The following is a 9,159-nucleotide window of genomic DNA, read 5'->3' as shown; positions in this document are numbered from 1 at the left end:
CCGCCCCGGGCGGACGCCTGGGTGGCTGCGGATCCAGCCGCCCAGCGCCCGCCCGCCCATTGCCCGAGCTGGGCGGGGACGGCCCTGAACCTCCTTCCCCAGGGACCTAGGATTTCCATGTGGGGCAGCCTGGGCGAGGACTGAGGCCAGAGCCCTCAGGGGCACCCTGCTCCTCCACACCGCTTTGCCTCTAGGCCGGAGGGGGGGGTCACCTGAGTCCTCCGGGATTTGTTCCTGAAATCGATTGCAGAAATATGGAGAGCTTATTAGATGCCCCACTGTGAGAGTTTCAGAAGCCAGATGTTACTCACCATCATAAGTTTATTCTCTAGTGGTGGCAGCACACAATATTGTCACAAGCACGGGTGATGATACAGTGCCAGTTGGGACAAGTGGTAGGAGGGGAAAGGAAAGAAGGAGGGAGTCCCCTGACCTAGTGAAGGAGGGTGATCTGGGAATTCTTCACTCGGGAAGTGAGCTGGAATTGAGATCCTAAGTAGGGGAAGAAAAACAGCTCGGAAAAGCGGGGCAGATAGAACATTACAGCAGGTGAAACTGAAACAGCAAGGCAGGGGGCGTTATGTGGTTGTGGGGTTCTCACCTTTGCCCTTAGTAATTGTAAGAAAGGACTCAAGCTCAAGGTGCAACAGCAGGCTTATTTACAAAGGGGTGTATCTGGGGAAAAGGAAAGCATTTCTTTTTTTTCTTTTAAGATTTATGTATTTATGCATACAGAACTGAGGTACAGGCCAGAGGTGCGAGGGCGGTGAGAGGCTTCACCAGAGACAGAGTGGGGAGCAGAACAGGCAGATTGCTAAGGGGAGCAGCGGGTGAGACAGGACAGGTCTGCCACGCCACGTGGGTCACCTTCGGGACTGCGGATGGAACTCACACTTAAGCGGCAGTGGCTAGCTTGCAGTGCTGCACTTTAACCCGCTGCTCTACCAGAGAGGGCCCAAGGAAAGCATTTCTTTCTTTCTTTTTTTTTTTTTTTTAAAGATTTATTCATTTGTGCATACAGAACTGGGGAACAGGCCAGAGGCGCGAGGGCGGTGAGAGGCTTCACCAGAGACAGAGTGGGGAGCAGAACAGGCAGATTGCTAAGGGGAGCAGCGGGTGAGACAGGACAGGTCTGCCACGCCACGTGGGTCACCTTCGGGGCAGGGATTGAACTCATGCGGAAGTGGCTTTAGCTTCTTAGTGCTGTGCTTTAACCCGCTGCGCCATCAGGGAGGGCTAAGGAAAGCATTTCTAAGGCCACAAATGGCTGGTTGTCCTACCCCAGGTAACGTCCACAGTGCTCAGCTTCCAAACCAATGGGAGGCGTTGTCCCTCTATAACATCCTGGAACTTGTGGTGCATCTGTAAGCCGTGGACCTCATCTGTGGCAACGGGGGGTAGGTGCTGCTACAGCAATCTGAAGCCAGACTGAGCAGTGCCAAGTGCTGGACCAGCCAGCTCTCAGGCTGTGCCAGAGCACCAGCATTACAGCTCTTTAATGATGCCCAGCATAGGCCAGTGGTGTTTCCTATTTATGCAGTTGAAGCTAAAGTCCCAGGTCTTGTAGGTCTCTGGCGTCTGTACGTCAGAGGTCCTCCCCGGAGAGAGTCTGGATGAGTCTCTGTCTGAAGCCCTCCCAAGCTGACTGAAGTCTCTGTTTATATTGTCCATCAGGGGAACCCCCTTCAACCCTGCTAGGTCCAATTTCCAAGCCGGCTGTTTCCAAGACTTGATTGATGAGGGTTAAGCTTAAACCTGATTGGGACAAGTGGGGCTCAGACCTTGTCCGTTTTCAAAACAACTCAAGATTCACAGGGGTTAAGGCACAGGGGTTAAGGACAGTGCTAACAAATGACCCACAGCCACCACAGCAGGAATTCAGTCCTGGCAGGAGCTGACCCACATGGTGCTGCAGATCTCTCCTGTCTCCCCACTGCTCCCCTCAGCAGTGTGTTTCAGTCCATTTGCCTGTTCTGCTCTCCACTCTGTCTCTGGTGAATCCTCTAACACACACACGCACACACACACCCACTCACCTGGTCTACACCTCACCTCTTGTATACATAAATAAATCTTTAAAAGAAAAGAAAAGAAAAGAAAAAATGATGAGCCCAACCCCTCAGTTTGCCACTGAGCAGGCCAAGAAGGCCCAGGCCAGAGTTGAAACTGACGCCCTCCCTGAGCCCTCCAGCCCACTGGGTACCTGGCTGGAGGCGGAGTTGGAGGCAGACCCTGAGAAGGCATGAGAGCCTGGGGGTGGGGGGGAAGGACCTGTGAGAAGTGAACCCCTCAGTGGCTGAAGAGGTCCACATGTGACATGGGCGTACGATGCACCTTGTCTGATGCCACCCCTTGCTGATAAAAAAAAAAAGCATATTCACTGCGACTAGCTTTTATGAGAGCTTCACATGCTTAACGTCAGAAATGCTGCAGAAAGCAGACATCCTACATGGGGGCTGGTGAGGGGAGAGGATACCGCGGCCTGTGTTACTGCTGGTGTGCGCCCTCTCTGTGCAGTAAAAGCCAGGGCTTCCAGGATGGGCTTCACATGTTAGTTTTAGTGGTCGGGGTGGGGGGGTAGGTGTGTCTGAAAGACGCACCTTCCGGGGAGGGGTTTTCACAGCCAAGTGTTCTTGGTGGGGGCAAAAGAAGAGGCAGGGACGGCAGGGGCGACAGGGTTTAGTTTGGTTAAAGTAACGTTTCTGCTTTATCTTTGTGGTCTCCCTCAGGCAAGGTGGAAAGTTGCATTCTGGACACCAACCACAGGATTTGGGAGCAAGTCTGGAGAGGGTTGGCCAGACATTCTGGGCACAGAACAACTGGCTGTCTGCTGGGAACAGAGAGAGGCTTGGGCGAGGCCAGTCCAGTCCCTGGGCTCCAGGAGCCCAGGCAGAATGTTTGTGAGGGGAGGGGTGTTGCTGGATGGACGAGGGGCCCCAGGAGATGAGGCCCCTCACAGTCATCACAGGCAAAGTCTACACAGAACAAATGATTGTCAGGGGCCCAAGGGCTTATGATCAGGGAAGGAAGAGAAAATATCCTGCAGGAGGGAAGAGGAGAGGGCAGGATTCGGATACAGGTGGAGCCTCAGGGGCTGGGGTCTTGAGGTGGGGCCTTCTGAAAGCCAAGGGGCGCTCCCATCCATGCTAAAGTGGAGTCCAGCTCTCCTAAGGCCTGGCTGCAGGCACCACCCCATGGGTCCAGTCTCCGGTGAAGTCTTGGTGCAACAAGACGTGTGAGAATTCCAGCGAGTTGCAAGAGGACAGTTTGCAGAGTTGATTCCAGGGCCCTTGAGGGGTGCAGGCGAACACATGTTGGACTATCAGTGACGACGACCACGAGCGTCCCTCAGATTTGTAAATCCACCAGCCTCACGGCTGAGAGATCCGAGAGGTCTTCTCCAGTGCATCACACTGAAGAAATCAGAACTCTGTCCCCTTCCTGAGTGTGGGCGGCGACTCTTCTCTTGGTTATCAAAGTGTAATGACCCCAGCTCCTCGTCCCTGGAACAAGAGGGGATTTATTAGCCCTAACAAAAAGGGCACTGTGGTGCAGGAAAGCCTGTCCTGGCCTCAGTCCTGCCGCCTGAGAGTAGCTCAGCCTACCACGCTGTGGCCTATCTGCTCCCCGGGGGGGGGGGGGGGGAGCGCGGGCTCACTTGTTAGCACTAAGTGCCAGCGTTCTGCAAAAACCCTGAAATTGCTCTACAGCTACAATCAGAGACGTTTGTGTATGCGGTTGCCCTTAGTTACAGCCCTGGGAGGGGCTCTCTGCTGTGTCTTCTGTCTTCTCCACTACAGGACTGACTAACACTGACTCCCCCCACCAACTGCGCCCCCCCCCCCACTGTTTCTGGCGGCAGTGCTGACTTCTGCACCCTGGGAAGGGACACAGAGCCCCGGGAAGCCCTGCCAGAGATCTGGGATGCTCAAGCACAGCGGATGTAGGTGCTGGATGCAGTGTTGCACACATTCTATTATTTTATTGTATTATTACCATTTTAATAGGTAGTTGGGCACCACCCATGCGGAATGTGGGACCAGGTGTTCCTGCCAGGGCAGAGGGCAGCGAGTGAACTGGGGTGAATGGTGAAGGGGGTTTTCCCCTCCACTCACTCCACAGACCCTTGTCTCCCTCTCCACCTGGTAGTGCTATGCCTCACCGAAACCTTCACGCACTCTGTCTTCCATTTAGGCAGTACCAAATGATAAACGTTTTTAAAGGGTTTATTTATTTATGCATACAGAACTGGGATACAGGCAGAGGTGCAGGGGGCGAGAGGATCTACCAGAGAGGGCCCACCACATGATAATTTTTAAGCCAAGTTACTAGAAATACTTGGGAACAGGCCCTCCCTGGTGGTACAACGGGTTAAAGCACAGCACTATCAAGCTCTCCACAGCCACTACAGCACGAGTTCCATCCCCGGCCAGGGAGCTGACCCACATGGCATAGCAGACCTCTCCTGGCCTGCCCCCTGCTCCCCTCAGCACTGTATTTTGGTCAATCTGCCTGTTCTGCTCCCCACTCTGCCCACACTCTGTCTCTGGTGGATCCTCTCACCCCCACCGCACCTATGGCCTGTACCCCAGATCTTGTGAGCATAAATAAATAAATCTTTTTAAAAGAAAGAGAAATATTTGGGGACAAGTCTCAGTTTATAAACTATAATTTAGCTCAACTTACAATGATTTCATTATCACGATACATTGCTGTTAAATGCAAAACAAGGAGCTGTGATGGCTGTAACACTGGATAAACGAGTCTGTGCAACACCATCTGGTTCTGAGAGAACAATGAGGATTTCAGATGGAGCTGAAGAAACAAGAAGTCACCTTTGGCTTGCCCTAACTCTGAGCTTCCTACCGGTCAACAACCCAAGGAAACTGGGGTTGTGGAAGGGAAACAGACAGTGTTAGAAATATAGGGAACAATCCTGAAAGGAAAACAGCACCTTACTTGACGTCAACTAGATCAGTGAGAAGAAATGAGGTGACTTTTCAAAAATTCTGTGATCTCATACAATGAGCAATCTACAAGTTTCTGCATCAGCACAGGTGCAGTCTCAGGAAAGAGAACCAGGGGTCCAGGAGCTGTCCCACAGACTTAGAAAGGCCTCGAGGTCTTCCTCTTCCAGGGCGTCCTCCTCCGAAACCCCCAAACCAGTACTCCCCTGTTGCAGTCTTTACCTCACTGTCATTTTGCCCGTGCTGGGCTGAGCGCTTGCATGGACTGATCTCACCTTCAACTGAATCTCCAGAGCTTGGCACTGCAGCTAGCAAACAGCAGGCAAAGTGACTTGCTCCTTTATCCAGCAGATCTCTGGGCACTGGTGCCAGGTACCGAGAATGGAGTGGTGATGAATAAGATAAAAAGAATCCGTATATTCACTTAGTGGGGAAGACAGATAGGGGCCATCCGAAATGACAAAGATGTAAACATGCAGCACAATTAGGACTTGTTGCAGTGAAGAAAAGGTAGAAAGCTGCAAGACTATTGCGTGCAGAGACCTTGACATATGCTGGAAGGTGCTGGAAGGGATCTCTGAGGATGGAATGTTTAAAGTGATGTTCTCCAGTGAGAAGCAATTAGCGGAGGAAGAGACCTCCAGGAGAAGGGTCTGGATATGCCAAGAACCTGAAGGAAAAAGGAAATTTGGCTCATTTCAGGAGCTGAAGGGAGGCTGGGGAGTTCCCTGGGGCTGGATATACTTGCAGACAGGCGGGATGCTGAGGTTGGAATGCTTTAGGAGAAACAGGAAGAGACCAGTTTGATGCAAACATTTGTGTTTCCATAGCACCATTGTGGGGAGGGCTCTTGTGGGGGAAGTTAACAATGCACTTAGGGGTCAGGGTCAGGGGTGCAGCCTGTGGGACCGAGATACATGGATCTTTTATATCACACAAAATAAAGAAATCTGAAGTGCACAGCTCAAATTTCCACTTATTCATACACACTGTCCCTGCAACCCCAAAGCAGAGAGTAGGTCTTGCCTTCCCCCAGCTATTTGCTCAGTCACCACAGATCAAATTTGCCTGTTTTGAGTTTCATGTGAATAGACTCACACAATAAATACCTTTTTATTTTATTTTATTTATGCTTACAGAACTAGGGTACAAGCCAGAGGTGCAGGGGTGGTGAGAGGGTTCACCAGAGACAGAGTGGGGAGCAGAATAGGCCGACTGACGAAGTCTACTGCTGAGGGGAGCAGCGGGCGGGTCAGGAGAGGTCTGCTGCGCCATGTGGGTCACCTCCAGGGCAGGGTTCGAACTCATGCTGCAGTGGCTTTAGCTTCTCAGTGCTGTGCTTTAACCCGCTGCGCCACCAGGGAGGGCCCACAGTAAATATCTTTAAAAAAATATATATTAATGCATATAAGAACTGGGGTACAGGCCAGAGTTGTGGGTGTGGGCATGTGAAAGAATTCACCAGAGACAGAGAGGGGGAGCATAACAGGTAGGTTGACTTAAATCCACTGCTGAGGGGAGTAGAGGGCGAGACAGGAGAGGTCTGCTGGGCCATGTGGGTCAGTTCCCCAGTCGGGGATTGAATTTGTCCTGTAGTGGCCGCAGATGGCTTCATAGTGTTGTACTTTAACCTGTTGTGCCACCAGGGAGGACCCCACCCCCCTTTTTTTAGTATGCATACCTGGCTTCTTTCACTCATCAAGTTTATGACAGTCATTTGCTGTATAGAACAAATCTTTACTTTCCTCACTCTATTTTACTGCTAAACCCACCACTATTTATTTATCCCACTGTTGTTGGGCATTTATCTCCAGATTTTGGCTCTCACGACTTCCTCGCATGTCTGTAGGTGGACATAAGCCTATTACTTCTACTGGTTATACATCCAAGCATGAAACTGCTGGGCCATAAATCTCTCTCTATAGTTAGCTTTAGTAGACACTGTCCATTAATTCTCCAAAGTGGCTGTATCAATTAGACTCTTCCTAGTAAAGTGTGGAAATTCCAGTTCTTCTACTTCCTCACCAACACTTATCATTATGGTCTTTAAAAAAAGTTCCAGTCACCTTTTGGGTGGAGATTTTACATAGTATGTTTTTAATTAGCATCTTTTTTCTGATAAAAAATGTCAGAATCTTGGCCTTCCCTGGAGGCACAGTGGGTTAAAGCGTAGCACTGCGAGTTACCTGGTCACTTCAGTGCAAGTTTGATCCCTGCCTCAGAGCTGACCCACATGGCGCGGCAGACCTCTCCTGACCTGCCTGCTGCTCCCCTCAGCAGTGTACTTCGACTATCTGCCTGTTCTGCTCCCCACTCTGTCTCTGGTGAAGCCTCTCACCGCCCCATACCTCTGACCTGTACCCCAGTTCTATATGCATAAATAAGTAAATCTTAGGGAAAGAAGTGTCAGAATTGTTTCATACGTTTACTAGATATCTAAATATCCTGTCTTTTCAAGATTTGAAAACTGGAATGGTTGGAACTTTAAAAAAAAACCCAATTTCTAGGACCCTCCCTGGAGGCATATGGGTTGGGTTAAAGCACAGCACTATGAAGCTGTCCACAGCCACTGCAGCAAGGGTTCGATCCCCAGCCAGGGAGGTGACCCACATGGCACAGCAGACCTCTCCTGACCCGCCCGCTGCTCCCCTCAGCAGTGTATTTCAGTCCATCTGCTTGGTCTGCTCCCCACTCTGTCCCTGGTAAAACCTTTTGCCTCCTACATCCCTGGCCTATACCCCAGTTATTGTATACATAAATAAATAAATATTAAAAAGAAAAAAAAATTTTTCTAGTCTCCTGTGCTGAACGGGAGCCTTCGGAGGACCAGCAGAACTTAATGCAAGTAGCTTCTCCCTGGCTGTGGCCATTTTTGTGGTCTTGATATCTTTTGATAAACAAATTCTTAGTTTTAATGGAGCCCAGCTTGTCAATATTTTTGTCTTTAATCCTTATCACTTTGTGTGTCCTCTTTGCTGAATCTGAAACTTTTCGAAAGGTTCTAAAGACAGCTTGTTGAGGGAGGGGTGGCAGGCATCACATGGAAACGAAGTCAGTCTGCTCCAGAAGGTACTCTGGGCCCCTTGGGGGTAGCCAGCTTTCCCACCATAGCCTCTGCGGGCTCACCACTGCTGGGCCACCTGCAGCTGGCTGTCCTTTAGCGGTAGCTGGCTGTGACATTACATCTGGCTCCACACTTCCATGTCTCTGGAGTGAAGTTCAAGTGGGGATAATGCACAAATAAGCATGTCTCACAGCTTCTTTCCATTCCTGGGGAAAAAAGCAGCTATCCTCCTGCTACGCTAGGGACAGACACCAGGACAGTGGTCCATCTTGGCGCACACTCCAGAACCTCCGATTTAAACTGAATAGCCGCTGGGAGAGAAACGCAAGCTGCCTAGACACTTGGTATGTTTCGGAGGTGTCACCGGGGCCGGTGAAGGCGGTGGCGCAAACCTGACAGTCTGGACATCACAGGTGTCTGAGCACAGGTGCACTGGGAGGGGGCGAGCGGGCACGCCCTTTGTCAAGCCCCTCAGATGCTTGCAGAGGGCCCAGTGCCACGGGAGGGGTGCTCCGAGGCCCTGCCCCTGGGAGTAGAGCTGGATGGTCCAGGCTCGCCGGAGCAGGACCAGCACTGGGCGTGGGGACGCTCTGTGGCTGACTCCGAGAACCACGGAACCAGAGGTGTGCAGCTGCCCTGCCGGCTCACTTATTTTTAGATCTGTGACTCAGAGTCCTCACCGGGGCTGAGGCGAGGGGAGAGAAGAGGCCCTGCTTGGGGACTGGCTCTTGTTGGTAAGTAGCAAGGGTCTGGCTGTTCGTCACCATGATCACATCCACGTCAGACGACAGCTGTTGTGATACTTTTTCCAGCCGACACCACCTCTTGAGGCTTTGCTATCTGAGGCTGTCTGATTTGTGTTCCCAAAAGTATATTCTGGGCCCTCCCTGGTGGTGCAATGGGTTAGGAAGCGGCACTGTAAGCTGGTCACAGTCATCTGCAGTGAGAGTTTGATCCTCGGCCCCGGGGCTGACCCACATGGCACATAAATCTTTTGAAAAAGATTTATGCATAAATAAATTTTTTTTAAAGATTTATTTATGCATACAGAACTAAGGTACAGGCCAGAAGTGCAGGGGCAGTGAGAGGCTTCACCAGAGACAGAGCGGGGAGCAGAACAGGCAGATC

The sequence above is a fragment of the Condylura cristata genome, unplaced genomic scaffold, assembly GCF_000260355.1.
Source record: "Condylura cristata isolate star-nosed mole 26May11 unplaced genomic scaffold, ConCri1.0 scaffold00028, whole genome shotgun sequence".
In the NCBI taxonomy this organism is placed as follows: Eukaryota; Metazoa; Chordata; class Mammalia; order Eulipotyphla; family Talpidae; genus Condylura; species Condylura cristata.
Note: the sequence above shows the minus strand (reverse complement) of the source record.